The 24,246-nt window shown below is 41.7% G+C and overlaps 2 pseudogenes across 1 annotated transcript in view; both read right to left on the bottom strand.

Annotated features, from left to right (window-relative positions):
* LOC147001116 (hippocalcin-like protein 1) overlaps positions 1–6,181 on the bottom strand; it is a 24,947-nt pseudogene extending 18,766 nt beyond the window's left edge. The window contains exon 1 of the transcript XR_015045185.1: positions 6,121–6,181. The product of XR_015045185.1 is annotated as a hippocalcin-like protein 1 (transcript). The remainder of the gene's footprint in view (positions 1–6,120) is intronic.
* Positions 2,517–24,246, bottom strand: LOC147001115 (uncharacterized; annotated as a pseudogene).

Raw genomic sequence — 24,246 nt, 5'->3', positions numbered from 1 at the left:
TGTTTTTACAGCCAACTTAATGTGGTAAATATTACTTGCGGATTTCTTACCACCACATAAATTATAGAGGTATGAAATAATAATAATAATACGAAGAGGAAAAGAAATGATAATAATCTAATATGAAATAATAAGAATACTATGTATATATATAAATTTTAGATACATAGATTTTATATAAAGATTTATAGATATATAGATTTATAGATAATATATTGATATATTCATTGATATATGGATAGATATATAGATGTATAGATATATACATATAGATATGTATATGTATAGATTAACAGGTAATATATAGATATATAGATGTATAGATTAAAGATATATAGATGATATATAGATATAGAGATGAACAGATATAGAAATATGTAGATCGATATACCGATATATGGTTGTAGGTTGAAATGTTACATAAGGACAGGTCACTGTACTGACTTAAGGGGGTGAAGAAGATGGCAACCCAATAAGAAGAGCAAAACTGTGAGCTAACCCGGACACTTCAGACCTCCCAGCCAAAAACCAAGGAGCATCCAGAGACTGGCCTATTGCCCCAGGCACATGTGTAGCAGAGGACTGCCTTGTCTCTCTGTCCACAATGGGACAGGAGCAGAATGTACTTAAATAAATAAAATTAATTAAAGAAAGAAAAATGAAAAGTTTTATATATATATATATATATATATATATATATATATATATATATATATATATAGAGAGAGAGAGAGAGAGAGAGAGAGAGAAGTTATATGGCAGAAAAAAAATGGCATTAATACATTACTCTTTGAGCTGGCTCCTGTGTGCAATATCAGTTGCTGTGATCTGTCACATGACACACAACTACAGCCAATGGCCGGTGTCACAATCATCTGAGCTGACTAAACCCTGAAAGAGCATTGGACATATCTCCAAAGTAAGAAACTCAATATTGCTTGGACCAAGCTAAAGTCCCCAATTTACATATCTACCAATCTGGTCTGATTTCATGCACAAGACATGAATAAATACATGCTGGAAAATTACAAAGTCGCTTACCCTGTCACCATCAGGTCTTTTTTTTTTTTTTTTTTTTTAATTAATGGTGACTACAAGATTAGTGATAAAAACAGGTGTCTCACAAAAAGTAACTCTATCAAAAAGTGCCTCACTTGGCTACCCGTCCAGTGTAAGGAGAAAGAACAACCTTGGGATAAATCACACATCGGGTTAAATCTAAGCTGAATACTTAGCTCAGATAGAGCCATTCCATTCCATGACGTTGGTACTCGATAATGTAATAAGGACCAACATTTATCACTCTCTGGTTAATGACTCTGAGCTCATTTATATTGTCAAAGAAGGTCTTAAATATTCCAACAAAGCTAAATTACCAGAAAAACACTATAACCCCAAATGTATGGAGATGACAGAGTTCCTTAACGAGGAAATGACCAAATCACTTAGAGAAATCCAGGAAAACAGAAAAAAATTGGAGGAAATCAATGAATGCCACAAAGAAGGCCAGGAAAACACAAACCGAAAATAATGGAAGCCAAAATTCCTAGAAATAAAGCCAAGAAAGAACACACCAATGGGTGAAGTGAAAAAAACTATTCAATACATAAAAGTGCAAATAGAAGCAAAAAAGAAAACTAAAACTTAGGAAATGGTGGGAATAAAAATTTAGGACTGCAAAAAGGAACTACAGAGGCAAGGATCACCCACAGAACACAGACATGGAAGAAATATCTCAATCATTGAATAAGCAATAGAAGGAATGGGTAAATCAGACAGTGAAAATGTTAAGTCTAAATCTTCCTGATATAAAATATCATGGAAATCCAGGACACTGTAAAATGACTAAACATAAGAATACTTAGGGAGAGAGGAAGGAGAATCCTCGCTCAAAGTCTCAGAAAGTATTGACAACCAAATCATAGAAGAAAAACTTCCTAACCTAAAGAAAGCACAAGAATCAACAAAACACCAAACAGAAGGGACCAAAAGAATAAAGTCTCTTCCCTGTGTAATAATCAAAACATACAGTTCAAGGAAAGAATACTAAAAGCTGCAAAGGTAAAAAGCCAGGAAAAACATAAAGGAAGATCTATTAAGATCACAGATGTCTTCTCCTTGGAGTCTGTAGATGCCAGAAGGGTTTGTACACATGTGTCGCAGAAACAACAGATGCCTGGATTTTAATATGTAATAAAATGACTACACTGTAAATGGAAAAAAATAAGATAGTACACGATAAACTCAAATTTAAACAACCTCTCTCTAAACATACAGACCTACACAAAGAGATAGAGGTAGAATCTAACCTGAGGAAGTTAAGGATACACATGAAAACACAGGTAGTAAATAATCTCTTACTGTCTACAAAAGAAGGGAAAGCACACACACAGCCCAACACCAACACCACCCGCAGCTGCAACAACAACAACAACAACAACAACAAAATACAAGGAGTTAGCAATCACCATTTATTGACTCATTCAATAAAAATAAGTTTTGATTTGGGACAAAATGTAGCTGTAAGGCCCAGGACTTTGAGGTTTTTGTGTTTGAAAGCTATACAAGTTTCTGTCTCAGGTTGGGTAGGGGCGGTGAGGTTTTGAAGATAAACTTCTGAGTATGATTTTGTGTCTCTCACTGATAAGTAGTGACTTAATTCCAATAAATTCTTATTTTTTTTTTTTCGTTTTTTTTTTTTCCCCCAGACAGAGTTTCTCTGTGTAGCCGTGGCTGTCCTGGAACACACTCTAGACTTGTTGGGCCTCAAACTCAGCAATCAGCCTGCATCTGCCTCCCGAGTGCTAGGATTAAAGGAGTGCACCACCACCACCCAGCCCAATAAATTCTTATCCTTTGCATTGTCCTGGAGTGTGAGTTGTGTTGAACCTCAGTGGACCCAACAACTTAAAGGCTTTACCACACTGCTGACATTCATAGCATCTGTCACCAGTACGAATAGTCTCATATAAAGAAGAATATCCATAAAAAGAAGCTCAATGAAAAAGCTTCACCATACTAAATAGATTCACAATGTTTCTACCCAGTTCAAATTCTTCCATGATGAAGATGACTACAAAATTGTGCAAAGGCTTTCCCATATTAAATATACTCAGAGGGTTTCTCCCTCAGCCTTTCAATGGCTAGGAACAGATCTCATGACCAAACCAACTCTCAGAAAAGCAAACATTTAAATTGGGGTTTCTCTGCAGTGTGGTTTGTCTTGTGTATGCCTAAAGTACTCTGACATGCAAAGGTTTTACTACGTTCATAACATTCACGTGGGTTCTCACTTGTATGTGATCTTTTATGTCATCGTAGATGACCGTGACATCAAATGCTTTACACCACCGATTACCTTCCTAAGGTTTCTGTCTTTTATGTCTTCTTTAAAAATAATTGAGACTATAGAGTTGTAAAAAGTCTTTACCACATTGATTACATTCATAAGATTTTTTTCCAGTGTGGAATTTTTTACATTTTGAAGACAAGTGGGATATGCACAGGTTTTAGCACACTGACGACATTCATGAGGTTTCTATCTAATATGGGTTCTTTTATGATTATAGAGACAATAACTTTGTGAAAAGTCTTTTATCACATTGATTAGGTTTCAAAGGTTTCTCTCCATTATGGGTTCTTTTATGATATTGGAGACCACTGTGACCTGCAAAGGCTTTACCACAATGATTACATTCATAGGGTTTCTCTCCAGTATGTGTTCTTTTATGACATTGGAGATAACTGTGACGTGCAAAGGTTTTACCACATTGATTACATTCATAGGGTTTCTCTCCAGTATGTTTTCTTTTATGACATTGGAGATGACTGTTTTGTGAAAAGGCTTTACCACATTGATTACATTCATAGGGTTTCTCTCCAGTATGTGTTCTTTTATGACATTGGAGAGTACTGAATCGTGAAAAGGTTTTACCACACTGATTACATTCATAGGGTTTCTCTCCAGTATGTGTTCTTTTATGAGATTGGAGATGACTGTGACATGAAAAGGCTTTACCACATTGATGACATTCATAGGGTTTCTCTCCAGTATGTGTTCTTTTATGACATTGGAGAGGACTGTATTGTGAAAAGGCTTTACCACATTGATTACATTTATAGGGTTTCTCTCCAGTATGTGTTCTTTGATGAGATTGGAGAACATTGTGAACTGCAAAGGCTTTACCACATTGATTACATTCATAGGGTTTCTCTCCAGTATGTGTTCTTTTATGACATTGGAGATTACAGAGTCTTGCAAAGGTTTTCCCACATTGATTACATTCATAGGGTTTCTCTCCAGTATGTGTTCTTTTATGAGATTGGAGATGACTGTGACATGAAAAGGCTTTACCACATTGATGACATTCATAGGGTTTCTCTCCAGTATGTGTTCTTTTATGAGATTGGAGATGACTGTGACATGAAAAGGCTTTACCACATTGATGACATTCATAGGGTTTCTCTCCAGTATGTGTTCTTTTATGACGATTTAAACTACTGAGGTGTGCAAACGCTTTACCACATTGATTACATTCATAAGATTTCTCTCCAGTATGTGTTCTTTTATGACGTTGAAAATGTCTGGATTTTTAAAAGGCTTGACTACATTGATGACATTCATATGGTTTCTCTCCAGTATGGGTTCTTTTGTGATATTGAAGATGACTGGGTGTTGGAAAGGCTTTACCACATTGATTATGTTCATGTGTTTTTTCTCCAATTTGTCTTCTTATATGACATTGGAGATGACTGGGACATGAAAAGGCTTTAGAACGTTCATTACATTCATAGAGTTTCTCTCCACTATGGTTACTTACATACCTGCAATGAAAATTGGCACATGTGATATGTTTACTACATTAATTTCCTTGTTCAATCATTTCATCAAGATGAATAAAGTTTACAAATTGGTCTACTGATAAAGATGTACCAGATCATCTGGTTAAATCACTTTATATGTTCATGGTGTTCTCCCTCATTACGGGTTGTTTTGCATCTTTCGAGATATCTGTGATGGTTATTACATGGCTGACATTTATAACATCCGTTTTATATGGGATATTTATATGATGTATTTCATGTATATGAGGAAAATGGAACAACCCAGAGCTTTATAACAGTAATTGCTTTCATAATTTTTCACTGTAGCATGAATTGTATCACATTTGAATGTGAACCAGGACAAACAAAAGAATTTCCAAATTCCTAGTACCCATAAAGATTTTATACAGTGTGGGCTTGGAGAAGTTCCCAGTAAAATTAGAAAACCAATTGATTGCAAACGTTTATCATATTCAGAATGTCTACCAAAGGCAGAATCTGACATATTTTCTCACTGCTCTGGGATAGAAAGCAGTACATTGCTTCTTTCAATATCCCTATGCTCACATGGCTTTCATCCATTGTGACACATGATATATACATTAAAAGAAAAATAACAGATGAAAGGTTTCCACATTGCATTCACACTGTTTGACTTTTTGTTCCTCATAGACATGTAATATATGAATTAAGGTTTCTCCTATGACAACACTCTTGACTCTCATAAACTGTACCCTAAACAAATGATCAATTTTAGTATAAGAATATGAGTATCACCAACTTTCCCATGGATTATTTGCTAATCTGAAGGTTTTGGATATATATTTATCACTATTCGATGTGCAATATCTAAGTCTTATAAGTCTATACACATTGTCAGATCAGTATAGCTCTAATAGAGCTACAAATTGAATAACGGTATCTCTTAAGGCAATGTTTCCTTGTCTTGAGGAATGCTTTGATAGATAAATCAGATAACTACATCGAGGCAGAACATTTTTTTAAGAATATTATAATTAGGGTGGCGAGATGGCTCAGTGGTTAAGAGCACAAACTGCTCTTCCGAAGGTCCTGAGTTCAAATCCTGGCAACCACATGTCCTCTTCTGGAGTATCTGACGACAGCTACAGTGTACTTACATATAATAAATAAATAAATCTTTAAAAAAAAGAATATTATAATTATAGTTACACGTGAAGCATTGACATTTTACACTGCTGATTTTCTTTAGAGCTTCCATAAAATAGTAAAATTTCCTCAGAGGCATAATTGCATCAGCTTGCACATGAAAATTACCTTTCATTTCTTCTTGAACTTTGACAATGTCTTTCAATATGATGGTTTTCCCAAGTGTAGCCTAAAAGACAGTACCAGAAAAATGAATGATATAGTATTGGAAATAAGGCAAAATTCAAGGTACTGTGAATTTTCACATCACTGGACACTATTTATTCAGCTCAGTCTTCCTTGTTCTCAATTGAAATAACAGAGCATCATCACTCACCAAGAGACATGTCTTCCCACTATTTTGAAAAGCAAAAGAAAATTCACAGTCATACCTATAACAGTGAGGTTCCAGTAGGTCTCCAGCATCACATCTTTGTAGAGACTCTTCTGGGAAGGATCCAGCAAATTCCACTCTTCCCCAGTGAAGTTCACATGCACATCATCATAAGTCACTGCATCCTAAAATATCCCATACATGCGTACATCACAAAGCATGGTACTGACATCACTGTAAAGTAAATGTACGCTTCCTTGACCATATATTCATGTAATTCTGGAGCTTCCTCCAGTGACCTCTGGACACAGAAGTTATAATCTAAGTACCATAACATTTTAAAGTAAATTGAGTTGAAGGTTCACCTGTGTTGCTTATGAACATTTTAAATGAATAGGGTAAAGTCTTTTGAGAGGAATTCCAATTGAGAGGGAGATGTAGGGTGAAACAGATCAACAGTACTGAGGACACATCCCAGAAATTGTAAGAAAAATCACTAACAAGAAAAATCATGGACAAGCAGGGTGTATTTGTTCATGTCTTTAATCCCAGAGTCACGGGTAGGTATACGTCACTGAGGTGGATCCCTGTCTGTTCTATGTAACACATTCCAGGACAGCAAAGTTTACATATTAAGACCCTTACTCCACTGCAAAAATCAACCACAGAGACCAAAATGATAGAAAGAACTCAGTTGTTTACTACAGCTCCTACAAAGAAGTATACATTCCCTGCACTTCTGTACTCATCTAGCAGAAACAGGAAGTGTACCGCTTTAAACTGCAACATTAGTAAAACTTTATTAGCAATCAAGGCACATTTAATGGACCAATGGACAGATGAAAATATTAGTAATATAAGTGTTGAACATAAAAAGTAACATGAGGCAGGAGAGAGTGCTAATTCAGCCATGGAAAGCTCTTGCTGGTCTTCCAGATAACGGTGGTCAATTACTAGCATTCACTTGACACATGGCTTTATGAACAGGAGTTCTGAGTCCACCCTCCAACAACACCAAGGATGAGGCACACATGATATTCATATTCACGCACACAGGCAAAACACTCCTATTTATTTAAAAATTTCAAAACAAACACAAAAGTTTGGGGAAATATCAACACTCAGAATCCAATGACTCTGAAGCCTCAGGCAGTATTGATGTCACGAGCATATGCCATTCTAAAAAACAGAGTATAATCTATGTGCCCATGGGGTACACAGGGGGACCCAACCCCACTCAAAGGAGAAACAGAGGAGAATGGAAGGAGGGAGTCTGGGTGGGCAGGGACCTAGAGTGACAGTGATCAGGGTGATAATGAATATCTAAATTATAGGATAAACAAAAAATGAAAGAAAGAAAAAGGAAAATTTTGAGTGTGTATACACTTTCATCTTCCCCAAGATGAATCTAGAAAGGCTCCTGCATGGTTGAAATGTCTAAAGTCTCTGCTGATACTCAAGACAATATCTTGACAGCCACATCTTGTAAAATCAGAAAGCAAGTTATATCTTTCCAACATAAAATGGCACTGAATACCCACTCCCATTCCAATCGATAGGAATGTGCACATAGAGAGAAAAGATTGGACAAAGGCAAGAAAAACAGCAGGGCAAACACCAAATCCTATAGCTTTGTCTCAAACACATTGGACTTCAATTCCTAAAGGCATAGATGGTGCTCTTCCTGTAACTTCTTATACATCTCTCAGTTTGGGTACTTCATCTCCCTGTAAGCATCTCTCCATGGCAGATTCCTCAATGTGTTAGTTTTCTCCACAACCTGTGGTCACAAAATGCAACTCAAGCATCAACCTCACCACTTAAATGCAAGGAACTCTCACAGAGTCTTCCCTGGGATCCTGACTTTGTCAAAAGATAGCTGGAGTGGTGCTAAACTGAAACCATAGAGAAAGAATCAATGACCATGGTATTTTCATCTTTCAGTTTCCAGAAGCGGCACAATGTGGATGATCCTGTGAAGTTTGGCTTCTAAATTAATGGACACTGCCTCCCTTGGATCACATTTGCAGCAGGTTTTCTTTAAGGTTCCATCCTGGGATGAGGAAATACTGTGAATACTCCTTCCATTAATTTAAAACACAGCAAGCAGGAGGAAGTGTTACACTCAGGGTACCTTCATAGGCATATACCCACAAGGGCATTTGCTCCACTAAGTTCACAGCCACTTTATGTATAACAGTTAGAAACAGGACAGAATGCAGATGTTCCTCAACTGAAATGTGGACACAAAAACCATGTTTCATTTACAAAATGGGATGCTATTTAGGTATAAAAAACAAGGACATCATGAATTTTACAGAGAAATGGGTACAATTAGAAACTAATATCTGGAATGCGGTAACTCAGGCACAAAAGGACATGCATGTACGTACTCACTTACAAGTGAATAATAACAATAACTACAGAATATCCACACTGCACTTCATAGACAGAAAGACACTAAACGAGACAAGGCACAAATGAGCATGGTTGAATCTCACTCAGAACGGGGTATGAAAGAGACAGAAGAGGCAGATGGAAGGGAGAAAACTGGATGGGACAGTAGTTAAGAAAGTAGAAGTGGAGTGTTAGGAACAGGTGTGGTAAGAGACAAGGGAAGGACAGAGAGCCAAGAAAATGAAATAAAATCAGCACTTGCTGGGAGGGAGCAGGGCTAGGGTGGGAACATCTGTAGAATGTGCCTGAGACTATGATTGGGAGGGCACAAATGTGGCTAGGGAAGTGATCTTAGCTGAGATAGATAGCATTGAGTTATGGACCATGAAGAGGTGACATCTTGCAGTCAGGCAGAACCACCAGTGAAGTGTTCAGTACACCAAAAAAACCAAAAACCTTTTCTCCTAAAATTTGTTCTGTCTGCAAGTAAGGCAGGCACAAAGTTGAAACAGAGACTGAGGGAATGGCCAAACTATACCCGACCCAACTGGTAACCCATCTCTTGGGCAAGCACCAAGGCTGGCATTACTGAGGATAATTTGTTATACTTGCAGATAGTAGCTTAGCATCATTGCCCTCTGAGTGTCTCCATCCAGCATCTGACTGAAACATATGCAGAGACCCACAGCCTAACATTGGACAGGGCTCAGGGAGTATTTTAAAAGAGTTAGGGAAAGAATTGACAGCCTCTGAAGGAATAGGAAGTCCATGAGAAGACCCACAGAGTCAACTAACCCAGAACCTAGGAGACTCTCAGAGATGGAGCCACCAACCAACGAGCACACACAGGCTGGGACGGAGGCCCCCACCATATATGTAGTGGATATGCTGCTCAGTCTTCATGGGGTCCCCAACATCCAGAGCAGGGCATGTCCCTTAAGCTGTTCCTGACTGTGCAAACTGTTTCCCTAACTGGGCTGCTTTGTCTGACCTCAGTGGGAAAGGATGTGCCTAACCCTGCAGAGACTTGACATGCCATAGTTGGGGGATACTCAAGAGGTTCCCACCCTCCATGGGGAGATAAAAGGGAGTCAGTGATGAGGGACTCGGAAGGTGGAATGGGGTGGTTGTACCGATTAGAATGTAAATTGAGTAATGAAATAGGAAGATTGAACAAAAACATATCAATAGAATAAAAATATACAAATCAAGCAATAATTTTACTCAATACTCAATATTTCAGGGAATAAGCCAAGTACAAAGATTTTTTTTTTTTTTTTTTTTGGCTAAAATATCACACAAATGACTTCTTCCTAAAGTTTTCAGTCTATTTTCCACTGAAATAGTATGATCTCAACTTCGTGTGGCTGCATTACTGTCAACACTCCAATCTTCCAGACCCTACAGGAAGAACCGATTAAGCTCCATGTACAGCTTTCTATGACTTTTGCCATCTCAATTTCTGATATTTTCCATATTCCTTCAAAAGAGACCAGAGATTCTGTCCAGCAGCAAAATCAGCTTTTGAAACAATTGTTGTTGTTGCTGTTATTGTTGTTGTTCTACCTTGCAGCTCTGCTGCTGTGATGGTTTCCTCTGAGCAGAAGCATCTCAGGTAATAAATGTTTGTTTTACACGGTTCTGTCAGATCACAGCCCATCCTACTGCGAGCGCAGACTAGAAACTGAAGCTAGAAAATGAAGGCAAAAATATTTGACAAACACTACTTCCTGCCTTGCTTTCTTGCTTGGTCACTCTCTCATGCTCTGTAGCCTCCCTCAGCCTTGAAACAGGCTGAGCTAGACTTTGACCTTGCTGCCATTAAGAAGGAGATTACCTAGTGTCTTACTCAGGGTTTCTATTCCTAAACAAACATCATGACCAAGAAGCAAGTTGGGGAGGAAAGGGTTTATTCGCCTTACACTTCAATACTGGTTCATCACCAAGGAAGTCAGGACTGGAACTCAAGCAGGTCAGAAAGCAGGAGCTGATGCAGAGGCCATGGAGGGATGTTCATTACTGGCTTGCCTCCGCTGGCTTGCTCAGCCTGCTCTCTTATAGAACCAAGACTACCAGCCCAGAGATGGTCCCACCCACAAGGGGCCTTTCCCCCTTGATCACTAATGGGGAAAATGCCTTACAGTTGGATCTCATGGAGGCATTTCCTCAACTGAAGCTCCTTTTTCTGTGATAACTCCAGCTGGTCAAGTTGACACATAAAACTAGCCAGTACACCTAGGGTAGAGACTTCTGACCTTGATGGCTCTATTTGCTCTTCTCCAATACTCTGCTTCCTGCAGAAAGGTCCTGGAGACTATCTGGAGACAAGCCCTATAGATCGCCTATGGGCTGGCTCCAGGCACAAAGAATGGGCTGGCAGATGATGGGCCTACCCTCTTTATAAGCAGGGACTCTCAGTAAACTTCAGAGGCTTTGAACAGAAAGGTTTGTCTTGGCCTCATTCTTTTGTTGCCCTTTGATCTCTTTCAGCCCCGGGCTGCCTTTCAGGGGAACCCAGTTCACATGGCCACAGGAGGCTACAATGCTCACCTAGCTCTCTCATCCAACCCATGTCCACTTGCTTCCCAATATTGCCACCCTTCATGGAAGAGTCTTCCTATATTAATTATCAACACTATCTCTCAGAGACATAGAAACCAGCCATTCTGATGAGGGCACACCTGCAACTGAGGCTCCTTCAGATGACTGTAGTCTGAAATGTTGAGTTAAAACAACTATGACAGAGAGACAATAATAAATGAGAAAGTTGTAAAACTCCAAAACCAAAGATCTAACCATATCAATTACAGGACCCCTGCCACCACATCAGGGAGTTGGAGTAGTGTCTGAGCCAGGATAAAATGGGAAGGGTTCCTGGCTCTGAGCATGGAAGGATACGATGGAATGGGGAGAAGGGAGGCTGCACTGCCCTGTGGTGTGGTGTCCTTAACCCTGGATTCCCAGGCCAGGGAGACCAAAGAGGTGGCCAAACAGCTGGAAGGTGAATAGAGGAGCAGATTGCCCACAGACCTGGAAATAAGATTGCTGGTCTAAGGAAGATATGCTAACTTTGCCGGAAGGGATGAAAAACAACCTCCCATACACTGACAGCTCCAAGTTCAAAACTACAGAGTCACATAGAGACTGAGAACAGGGTTGTTTAGAAGGGGGCAAAATGAGGTCTTTGTCCTTTCCACCCTGTTTTGCAGAGTCTGATTTTGCCCTGAATGCGGTCATAAAGAGCTCTCTGTCAGGGGCAATTTAATGGGTACAGGTCCTCTTGATAAGAGGGATTTAACCCAAGGTGGAAGGTGAGTAACTATATCAATTGGGATGGAATCAGTCTCACTTCCTCTCTCAGTAAGAGAATACTAAAGTGGCACACACATAATAGAGGGCCACGAGGGGGCAGTGAAGGCTAAGCAGCAGATTCCACCACTTGTACAGAGGAGAAAATGAAGACAGAATGGCAGCTGTGAGCCATGGAGCAGGGTTCCAAGACTACTGTAACTTCCCAGAAATTAAGACCAGGGGCATACAACCCCTGTTCCAGGGCCTGGAACATCTTCCTAGCCCTTTGTAGCTAGGACTCTCCAGCATTTCCACTTCACTGGAGTTCCACATTCACTATGTTCATCTCACTCCACAAGTACTCAAGAAAAATAAAAAAACCAAGGTACACAGACACATTTCTGACAGACAGGTCACTGATACAAAGAACAGCAATGACACATCCTAACAGCGGTCTCTCAACCCTTCCGATGGGAGTCCTGAGGGTCTTGGGGGTCCAGTCAAAGCATCAAGGTTTTATGCCTAACTCACAGAAACTGCAATGACCAGCACAGAGCCTATTGCAATGCAAATAAACAGAGGTCTTTTTTATGAGCTCAGTAACAAGGACTCTCAGCAGTCAAACTCCCATTAGGTACAAACTGAGAGATCAAGTCTAGAGGTTTTGAGTATATATTGTAGTTACAACAAGAGTGGGGAGTTTGCATACAAATCAGCATTGTAATATTTTGAAAACTGTATGTCTGACATAATGTGCAGGAACCAAGCAAGGGGGGCAAAAAAATCTGACAGCCATGATGGGTAAGCTGTTTTTGTTTTTGTTTTCTATAGGAGGTCTTAGTTATCTCTAGGTAGCTTGACCCTGCTGATGTACCTTAACTGGCTGTTGATAAGGGGATTTTGTCATGGGATTTTTGCTGGAATGTACAAATGTACATTCTCAAAAAGCAAACTGTTTGGGATTTACAAACTCATCTCTGTTGCTGAGCCCCTGATTATCGACAGAAACTCCTGGTTAACCACAACCATGCCTGTCTGTAGACTAGACTTTGTCCAAAGACCTACCACACTATCTGTTACTGCAGACCCTAATATCAGCTACCCTTAACACTGGAAAAGAGTAGCAGTGTAATTTTCCTCTCCTCCTGTGCAAGACTCCTATAGACACCATAGACAATCCCCACCTGTCCATCCATTCCTGCCTCATCCCTGTGTCTCAGCCCCCACTTGGGCAGATACTCCCTGTTCAACCACATTCCATGCCTGAAAGGACACAAGGTAAGCTTCCATAGATCAACTTCATGATTGATTTTTTATCCCAGATTCAATTTTCCCAGTTGTTCCAACATTGTATTAAACACCATGGGCTGCTTGATCTCTCTCCTGACTATGTCTCCTTGTGGATTACTAAGATCTTCTGTTCTTGCCTATTGCTTCTCCCAGCTTTTAATATCACAAAGCATCCCCTGTTGACCATACTCACCAAATAGGTCAGTAAAATAGGAAACTGTCAGTGAACACTCTCTTCAAATCCATGTATCAAACAGTAACCCAGGAACAAAACTCCCACCCAAAAAGACAAACCCAGAGGCCAGTACCTAGGTCAATAATCACCCAAACAGAGATGGCTACACACCAGCATAGCAACATAGAGAGTAACAGCCAGGAACAATTGCAACCAAGAAATCCAAGCTATCCCATCACAACAGGTCTGAGAAATGAAAGCATGCAACAGATAAAGTGCAAAAGAGGTTGTTTGGGGGAAGGGAGAGGAGTGAGAACCTGGGGAAGGGATAGAAATACACAAGAGGACCTGCAGACAGACACACAGACAGGGAGGAGAAAGAGAGCCATGAGGGGAGAGATGACAGAGAGTGTGCATGTGCAGAGAACAGGGACAGGGAACAAAAATAGAGATCTGCTATAGCTGGTGGTCCATGTATATAAAGCACGCCTGACAACAGACACAGGGGATGGAGGCAGGAAATGACATAAGCAGTTGCTAAGTCCCTAAGAGCAGGACATGAGATTACCTGACAACTACAGAGGCAAGTTTCACCCACAGAACAGGAAAGGAAGACAGAATCTCAGGGATTCAAGAGGAAGAGAAAAAATTGATATCTCAGTCAAAAAATGTGGATTCTAAAAGTTTCATGGCAATAAACAACTAGGACTTCTACAAAATATGTGATGGCGAAAATTACAAACGATTGGAATAGAAGAATATCAACTCAGAGGTTTATCATTTTTCAATAAAACCACAAAAAAATTCTGAAATTATTAAAGTCCCTTTGCCAAATAATACTCAACTCACTAAACATATGATGTAAAAAATATGAAAAAACTGCAACAGAAAAAAAATTAACAAAACCTAAACAAAACAAAAACAAGTATAATGTATGAAATCAGACCTATTCGATTTTTACCTGTCTTCTTAATGTATACTAAAAGACAAAGGGGTTTGGACATGTGTGCTACAGACTCAAAGAAACCACCCTTGTTTTCACAAGCCAGCCTAACTAAGGTCCAAAGGATTTGGGCAATGATGGGGAAGTTATTCAGAGGTCACCCCGATGGAGCAAGTGAGAAGCAACACGAGAGACCTCACAGGTGCTCACATATGACTTATACTTCCCATCCAGCCCCAGAGAGGATTCACCACCCCAGCTTCCACTGCTCAGCACCACCCTGCCCCTATCCTCTGTGGGCAGTAACCCTGTGCTCACCATGCCTCGAAATCAAGAGCTTCCCTGAGGTCCTCTCACAGCACCCAACAGCAGAGCTCAGAGCAGGACACAGAGAACCATTCAAGCCTGCACAGCCACAGTGAACCTGGGGAAAGGCACCGGGAAGATCCTGCCTCCTTGTCTGACTGGCAGGTCTGCCTGTGGAGATCTTGATTGGCCAGTGGGCCTCACCCTTCTTTATGGTTAAAGTGTGCTTCATGTCCAGGGCCACACCTTTTCCAGATCTCAGGTGTGGTTTGCACTACATTAGCATTTGAGCCAGTCCCCAAGAGGACTCTCACCCCTCCCAGCCCTGGGGGAGAACTCACCATTCATGTGGGGCACTGGGCTGTGCACAGACAGGGTGGTCTCCAGTTGAGCTGAGGTCTGAACCCCAGGAGGGTGATAATTCACCTATGTGACAAGGAAGGTATCAATTCCCTCATGCTTCTGGAACTCAGGCTCCTGCCTAAGTTACAGTCCCCCACCCACACCCCAGCAACCACAAGAGAAGCCTGGCTAAAAGTCATGTAGGCAATGTCCCAAGCTTCTGACCTTCAGGCTAAACTCCTCCCCAGTTACCTAGCAACAGTAAAGACCATAAAAAGGGCTGTTCAGCCCTGTCTATCTCTCTTGCTCTCACTCCTTTGATCTCTTACCTCTCATTTCTTGCACTCCTCTCTCCTCTTTCCTTTCTCTTTGACCTCTCCTCTCTCCCTCTTACTCTCTTTCTATCTAGCCTTCCCCCTTCTAGCCTTCTAGAGGGGCCTCTCTCTCTCTCTCTTCTACCTTCTCTCTTTCTCCCTGCCTTTCTATAATAAAGCTCTAAAACTATAGAATGTCTCTGTTAATCAAGGCCCACTGCCCTTGGAGGATGGGATAGGCTTTCTTGTAATGAGCCCTTTCTACTCTCCAGATGGAAGGCCTTCATGTGCTCCACTGCAGATCCACTGTGCTCACTCTCACAGGTGTGGGAACCTCTCATCCCTCATCCCTTTCTCCCATAACTCCAGGGCTTTAGAAAAGTATCCCTGGGGCTCCCAGGTTGGGCTGCCCCTTGTTCAGACCCAAAGAGTGGGTCAAAGGCTTAGATGCCCACTCAGGGCTGAGTTGAAAGTGAATGGCAGCTCTCCCACATCTCTGTCCAGAGCATAGGTGGAACTCTGACAGAGCGTGGGCCTTCCCCCCCCCCTTTCCTTTCTTCCCCCTTTTAGTTGCCAACACATTCCAGCTCAGGCTAGCCAGCTGCCTGCTCCTGCCCACTGTGAGTAATGATCCTCCATTACCAGGACCTGACTTCAGACCTTGCCTGAGCTTGCCTCACATCACTTGCCTTCTTCTTCCTGAAATCCAGGGGAAGAGCATGCATAGCCCATTACCCAAGGTGCAGTGGGGTTATCAATCTGAGTGAGAGGGTGCCCAGGCAATGAACATTAAAGAGGGATTTTAGGAAACAAGAGTTTTGTTTGTGGCTCAGTGCTGGGCTCAGGGAGACTGCAGCTCCCTTTCCCAGATGATAGGAACCAACCAACCCTGGGAGGAAAGCCACAAACGTAAGGGAAACACTGTTGAGCCCTCTTGTTAGCCAGCACATCAGCATCAGTGGCAAAGTAGAGAAAAGCCACAGTTGTATTAGGACAGGTTCTCTAGATAAACATATCTCAAATCAGAATGAATTTCTCTGTGGATACAGAAAGGAAATTTAATACAATGTCTCTCTAATGTCTATAATAGAAAGGTTCTTGGCCAAGGGAACTTAGAAAAATCAAGGATGGGTTATCTCATGTTGCAGGATATTACAGCTGATATTCACTATGTACCAGAATTCTGAAGAAATAAGTACTTTCCAATGCCAATTTTAAAAATCAAACTAGCAAATCACCTTTTCTAAAATACAAAAATAGGGCAAGTATAAAAAATGAAAGAACAACCCTGTTCATTGTCTTTTATGTATGTAGGATGCCAAAAGAATCTATTGCCTAGACTGAAAGTGGATCTGATGATCTCAAAAGATCAAGAATAAGAAATGGTTTCTCACTTCAAAAGGTATAATGAACACATTTCCCTCACAGTAAGCAGGGTTAGACTTAGGGTTAGCCTATTAGAGGGTTACGGTTAGGATTAGGGTTCTTAGTGTTAGGGTTGTTAGAGGCAAGACAATGGTCAGGAAGCAGGGGTGAGCTGAACTGGAAGGTTTATTATTTATTTGTTATTAATTTATTCTTTGACAATTTCATATGTGCACACAGTATATCTTGATTGTTTCTATCTCTCATTCCTACCTCTACCTACATCCTGTCTGACACTTGCACCTTCATGTCTCCATTGTGTCTTCTTTTTCCTCCTAGTTCCCCCATTTCTCCTCCCTCTCCATCCCCTCCTCCTCTTCTTCTTCTTCTTCTCTTCTTCCTCCTCCTCCTCCTCCTTCTTCATCACCATCACCATCATTACTAAGGTCACTTAGTGCTGCCTGATGGAATATTACTCAATATCTGTTAGGCTGGATCTTGTGCATATAAATGGAATGGCACTGCCCAGGGTGCAATGGTCACATTATATCCAGAAAGCAAGTGTTTTACCAAATGTGTCCTCTGATGCTCTTTGTACCCCCTCTTCTGCCATGTTCCTGTGGGCATTAGTTTTGGAGACTTTTTCTTTGATCTGAGAAGAATGGATCCTGATGATTAGGACAGCCCTAGGTGGAAGGTCTGTCCCTAACAGTTACCTTAATTGGCATGGTTTAGCTTGTGCCCCTCTAAGAAGAGCAGCCACCACACCCAGATCTCCTGGCCTCGAAGACCCAGCCTGAGTAATTCACTATGAGGCCTTTATGTACACAACCCAGATGGTTTTCTGGAACCCACAGCCCTAAGGGACCAGGTATATTATTAGACAACTCACTCTGTGGCAGTGAAGGCCTCTCAGTAAACGCCTCTAGAGGTTATAGAGGCAGCTCAGTTGGTAGAATGTTTGCCTGGCATTCAAGAGGCTCAGAGTTTGATCCCTGGCACCACATAAAACAAACATGATAACACATGCTGTAATTGCAGCCTTCAAAGGTGGAGGCAGAGGCAGGAGGATCTGAAATCCAAAGGTATATTTGGTACATAGAGTTCAAGGCAACCCTGAAGCCCTGACTAAAAAGTAAAACAAGAAAAGAAAAGCCTCTAAAAAAGGGCCTCTAATGCCTCCCCAGGGGTTAGCACTTGATATCTCTGGAGTTGTCAGTCTTGGCTCCTCTAAGTTAACAACAATGGAAGCTTGCCTGCACAGACTCAATGGACACTAGCTTGCACTAAGGAAACCCACCTCTGTACAGTGAAAGGACATTGAAGAACCAACCAGAGTGGTCAGAACTCCTGTTTTGTCACCTGCTGAAACCCAGAGTCACATGACTCCATGGTGCCTATATGACCTCTCCCAAAAAGAAATAAACTTAAATAAGCCCATTTAATGCTTTCTTACTTTACAATTACTTTTCTTTATTTTTTGAAATTGTAATATAATCTCATCGTTTCTATTCTCCAAACCAACCCACATATCCCTGCTTCCTCTCTTTCAAATTCATAACCTCTCTTTTCCTTTGTTATTTTATACATACATGTATATTCCCTAAATATGTAAACACAGCCTGCACAATCTGTATAAAATTATTTATATGTCTGGCTTCGGTGCTGACCATTTGGTATTAGGCAACCAACTGGCAAAAGCACATTTTCTTAACATAGAATTAAAGTTCATAAAAATGCTAGTTATAGCCAGGTGTGGTGGTACACATCTTTAATACCAGCACTCAGGAGGTAGAGCCAGGTGGATTCCTGGGTTCGAGGCCAGACTGGTCTACTAAGTGAGTTCCAGGACCCCCAGGGCTATACAGAGAAAACCTGTCTTGAACCCCCCCCAAAAAAAAACCCAAAACCAAAAACAAACAAACAAAAAACAAAAAACAAAAACAAAAAAGACTGCTTTCAATACAAGTCCTCCAGCCAGCCAATCTTCACAGTAGCCCTGGTCTCTACCACTAAGGCATGCTGGACAGTGCCACTTTTACCTTGGGGATGATAGGAGACCCATGCTTCAAGTACCAGGGAATGACACCCAGTTCAAAGGACACTTCTGCACTGCCACCACCGCAGCACCCAAATGAACCCCTACTCCCTTGCTGGTCTCCCCACCTTTCTCCTGGGACTAGGAACAAGCACTGAAATGTCTTTAAACTGTGAAGCAGTGACTGGAGAAATGGTTTATTGTAAGAGAACTTCCTGCTCTTCTGGAGGTTCCAAGTTTCATTCCCAGCACCCACAACCAAGCAGTTCACAGCTGCGTACAACTCTGGCTGCATAAGCTCTAAGGACATCTGCATTCTGAGTGTCACACACAGATACAAATCAATAAAAAGTAAATCCTAAAGAGGAAATCAGACCATAGGAGTCTGAGCCCCAAACCCTCTAACAGCTTCGCACCATTCCACAGCCAAAGTGCAAATTCTCTCCCCAAGGTAAAGCCCAGTGCTATCTGGACCTAAGCCACCCCTCCACACAGGCCCCTCTGCTCTCCCTCACCTCTGATCACAGGCCTTCTGTCTGCCCTGATACTCACATCTCAGCCCTTTTCCCGGGCTCATCTATGCCTAGGTCTTTGCAAGCAGGCAGCCTCTACATTCCAGACTGCTCAAAGGTCACCTCTGCAGACATTCCTGTCTTGACTTCAGTTTCCTCCCCTCCAAAACCACATCCTTTCCCCAAGTTATGCATAACCTTGATTCATCACTACCTTGCACACAACATACAATAATCACCTCTCTATCAGTGATTATCAACTAGGGAGGAGCCTTTTACAAATATAAAAGCTCCAGGCCTCACCCAAATCATATGAAATCAGAATTTAGGAGACAAGCCGGGGGTGGTGGCGCATGCCTTTAATCCCAGCACTCAGGAGGCAGAGGCAGGCGGATTTCTGAGTTCGAGGCCAGCCTGGTCTACAAAGTGAGTGCCAGGACAGCCATGGCTACACAGAGAAACCCTGTCTCGAAAAAAAACAAAAAAAAAAAAAAGAATTTAGGAGACAGAACCAGGTTCTTCCAGTCCACAGACACCCCCTCCCCCACCCGGCAACTCTGAACACAGCCAGGACTCAGGGCAGCCTACAACAGTACTTTCAAACCCTGGTGCACACACTGCTCCTGAGAGTGCTGTTAAAATGCAGACTCTATTTCCACAGCTCTGCCATGGAACCTGAGGCTCTGTAAGTTCCACACCACACTGACTGGTGTTGTCAGGTGAAGCATTTTGGAGTTGCAAGGACCTAAAACTGTGCTCATCAACAGGACTTCCTGCAAGTATGGAGAACAAAGTCCTGAATCTACATCACACAACAGAGTGGCCACTAACCCATGTCGCCACCAAGCATCTGAGACAGAGTAATGTTAGCAAAGAGCTGACTTCATTCTTGGGCTACAATGCTGACCAAAAGCCAAAAGTGCAATTCCCCACCATGAAAGGCCTCTGTAAATTCTCAGCCTAAGGAGCCTTCTGCAGTCTGGATGGATAGGAAAATTCCACCAAAGGCCTAGTTGATCACCAGCCCAAGAGTGGATAAATATTTCTCTAAGGTAGGGACACAGATATGGAAGACTGGATTAAACCAACTTGAGGCCTCTTACACCAGGCTTCCATTCAAGGCCCTTTCATCCACATCCCTGACCACATGTAAGCAGTCCCAGTCTTCCTGTTCTCTATATCATCACCATAGATGCTCTCACAGACATGGCCTCACGTCACTGATCTGCCTGGAGAATCGGTTTCTCCCTACGGAACCACAGATTCTTTCAAAGAGAAGAGATGTCTAATCCCTTCACCTAACACACAGCAGCAGGTCCCAAATGAACCACAGCAAGAGCTGGGATGCACAAGGAGTGGTATCATAGTAACTGCACTACTAATCATAAAAGAGAAATTGAATTCTGCTGGAGGGAAACCAATTCCACCCTAACTGATTCAAGACGTTCCAGAGACACCAATTCAGATTTCAGGGCAGCATAAAATGATTGCCTGTTAACCTACTCCCTTCCAAGGATACACTGAGAAAAAGGGGGCATCCTTCTGACCATAGATTCAAAATCTGTTAGCCTGGGATTCTGAAGGAGCTGGTTTACAAAGAAGTCACAAAGGACTACAACTCAGAATCAAATGCAAGGCCGGTTACCACTGGAAGTGCTGTGGGGAGCCTGGCCCCATGAACATCATCCCCCTGGGAGTCTGTACAGTCTAGATGTTCATTCTCCTTTTGCAGTTAGAACAGCAAAGCGATTTCCAAGGTAACCAAGAACAACAGAATAAGAGACTCATGGCCATGGAAGGAAAAAGTTAAATTTTGATACTTAAGAGTCAATATCAAATTTATTTTTAAAACTACATCAATGCCAAATGAGCAGGGTAGGGATGAATGGAGCTATGAAGAAGCCCTAACAAACAACAGGAGTGTCCCAAGAATGCACACAATGTTTCTCTATTTCCAGAGTATTTTGAAGTAACCAGAGGCTTAAATAAACTAAGATATAAAAATCAAAGCTGGGAAGAGGGTGGGGGGTGGCGCAGCTCAGTTTTCAGATTTATGCCACAACTACTTATTTTCTCCCTTATTTCCAAAGCACAAAGCTGACACCAGTTGCGCTTCTGCACTTTGCAAACTGTGCAAAGTAAGTCACCCAGAGAAAGTCATCAGGAAGTGAAAAGTTTCAAACCACCTACACTCTCACCTGTTACCAAGACAATAAGTTCCTTAGAGAGAATGCATGGAGGCTGGGAAGGCAGCTTAGGGGGTCAGGTGCTTGCTGCACAAGCCTGTGAACCTCCATGGGGATCCCCAGGATTCAGGGGAAGCAGAGACAGGCTGTGGGGAACTGATTCAGGAAAGCTTTGCAAGTTCAGCCTCTGGCCTCGGTCAGCACAGGAGAACATCACACACACACACACACACACACACACACACACACACACAAACCCATCCACACACAGGCACACCTAGGGGGAGGGACAACAATTTCCATTTATATGCACACCTTCATCCATTCATCCATTTTCTTCTCCCCTCCTCCATTCTCATTCCAGGGTCTATACAGTAACTACAGTGAAATCTGGTAAAGCAGCTACCATTTACTAAGTCTACTGGGTACTGTACCAGAACCTTCAGAAATAGACATGATTATCTAGACTGTGAACTGGACGGAAAACGGTAAAAGTATAAATGGGCGGTTAGGGTCTCATCCCAATTCATACAAATGGAAAGTGATGGAGCCTGACTTGGAGGTGGCTGATCTAGCTATGGGCAGTTTTGAGAATGCACCATCACTAAGCATTACACAAAGCCATGCAGTTTGAGAAAGCAGCATCCAGCCAAGTTTAAACTCCACTTGCTGTGTCTATAACTTGAACTAATCTCCTAGCCTCAAATTCCTTATCTGCACAGCAGGGATAGAGATTAAACACAACAGTTTGATACCTGTAATACAGGTCAGGCACTGGCTAACTACTGACATTCTAGCTTCAGGTGTGCAGTCAAGAAAGCCGATTTCAGTCAGAAAATGACAACAGCTAAACATATTCTCCATTGGGAGCAATCAGGTTTGCCAAAGTTAATCAGATAAGTTTACCTATTCCATAACTCATTTAAGTAGAAGACCAGGGACTTATTTTTTTAGTTGTATTTCTATGAAATGCATAACTTTTTGTATGTCACAAAACCTACCCTAATGTCTCATCTGACCATAAAAAAACATTTGCTTAAAGTCTAAGTATTGTAAACATGGTGTGTTATTACACTAGACAAAGAACAACTTTTTGTTTTGGAAGTAAACATTAAATAATGTAGGAGGAGAAAGAAAGCATTATTTTAAGTAATCCACACTGAGTCCTTTCACCCTTCAAATCAGTTCATACACACTATTATCTTAGAGTGGATGCTGGCCTCACTTAAAATGAGATAAGCCTGCAAGGAGTTCAGGTTTTCCCTGTTTCCAACTCAAATCCATTTTCTGCTTTGGAGGCTGAGTGAAGCCAGCCTGCAATTTAATAGAATGACCAAATCCAGTCTCTCTTTAATCTACTCAGTAACTGAGCTCTTGGGTAATCTACTGCACTGCATGGAAAAGCAGCTTTGGGTTCATCCAAAATAAACTAAAATTAATCAGTGAGAGGCCATGCCTACTTTAATTGCAACTCCTATTTGCCAGGCTTTCCAACATCTGCCAGTATTACTGATACCTAACTGATTCAATACAATGAGAGAAGCCTCCTAACTTTATAAACATGGGCTTTCTTTTAAGAACATCACACACAAGTGTCCTTTCCACAGAGGGAATCCTACCTTTTTTGATGTAATCATTTTCATAAGCATTAATGATGTATTTTCAAAACACTGTGACTATCTTCCTAGTGCTTTTCAAGGACCCTCATGGGGGAGGGGCTCTCATCCCCCTCATCCCCCACCTGCCTGATTAAAGGCATCAGTGGCACCTAAAGGCCAGGCTGACAAAAGTGGACTAAAGCAATCTGCTCTCACTGACTTTGCTACAAAAGATTTACAAGCAGATCTTTGGGAAGATGGAAGAGAGAAAAGAAAGGGGACTAGGGTGAAGGAGAAGAACGGATACCCTAGCTCACTTCCAAGAGCAGGATGCTGAACCTAGTATTTTTCATTGAGTCTAGTCCTGACTGTGTAGATCTACAAAGACAAATATTTTACATGAAAGAATAATAGTCTGGTTCCCCACCCCACTCTCAGCCCAGACAAAGCCTAATAGCGAATGCTTTGTTCAACCAACGGGAAAGGATGTAATGACATAGCTTAATTTAAAAGCTCTCCAAAAACCAACCTCTGGCAAGAGTATTTTAAAATGTCTACCTTGATCTTAAAATTCTAAGCAAAAGAAATGTAGTCATCGGTTCACTTCTGCTATACATGTGTGTCTCGTTCTCCAGCTACCTTTTGTGAGTCCAGCTGGACGAACAAAGCCTACAGAGCTGAAAACACGAAACTCTAAATTCTGTTGGGGAGGTAAAGAAAATGATATAAGTGAGGCTTTCCCAAGCTATGGACAGCCGTGGTCTCTGGACTCACACAGCCTCTTCCAAGCCTGCTTCAATTTTCAACCCAAACTGCTTCCTTCTCGCAGTCCCTCTTCCCCAGGATCTGGAGAGCTCGCGGCTTAGCCACTCAATACAATGACTATGCAGGCCCTTTCCAGGTTAAGGGCACAGGAGCTGATCATACTGTCAACAGGCACTACACAGGTAGCCCAGAAGCGGCCACCAAAGACCTTTTGGACCTCAAAGAGACCATTCTCCACATCCCACAGCGCTGCTCTGTGGCACGTAGTGGGAATTGAGATAAGGGGTCCCTGAATCTGCTCTACATATTGGCTCAGAAGCCACAGCTGCCCCCGCCGAGCTACTTCCGGAACAAGTTGGAGAGGTCCGCGCAGGGAGACCCATCACTCCGGGGACGCAT

The sequence above is a fragment of the Mus caroli genome, unplaced genomic scaffold (genome assembly GCF_978045245.1).
Source record: "Mus caroli unplaced genomic scaffold, Mus_caroli_1 scaffold_14, whole genome shotgun sequence".
Classification (NCBI taxonomy): Eukaryota; Metazoa; Chordata; class Mammalia; order Rodentia; family Muridae; genus Mus; species Mus caroli.
The sequence above is the reverse complement of the archived record's forward strand: the minus strand, read 5'-3'. Positions and strand labels throughout refer to the sequence as shown.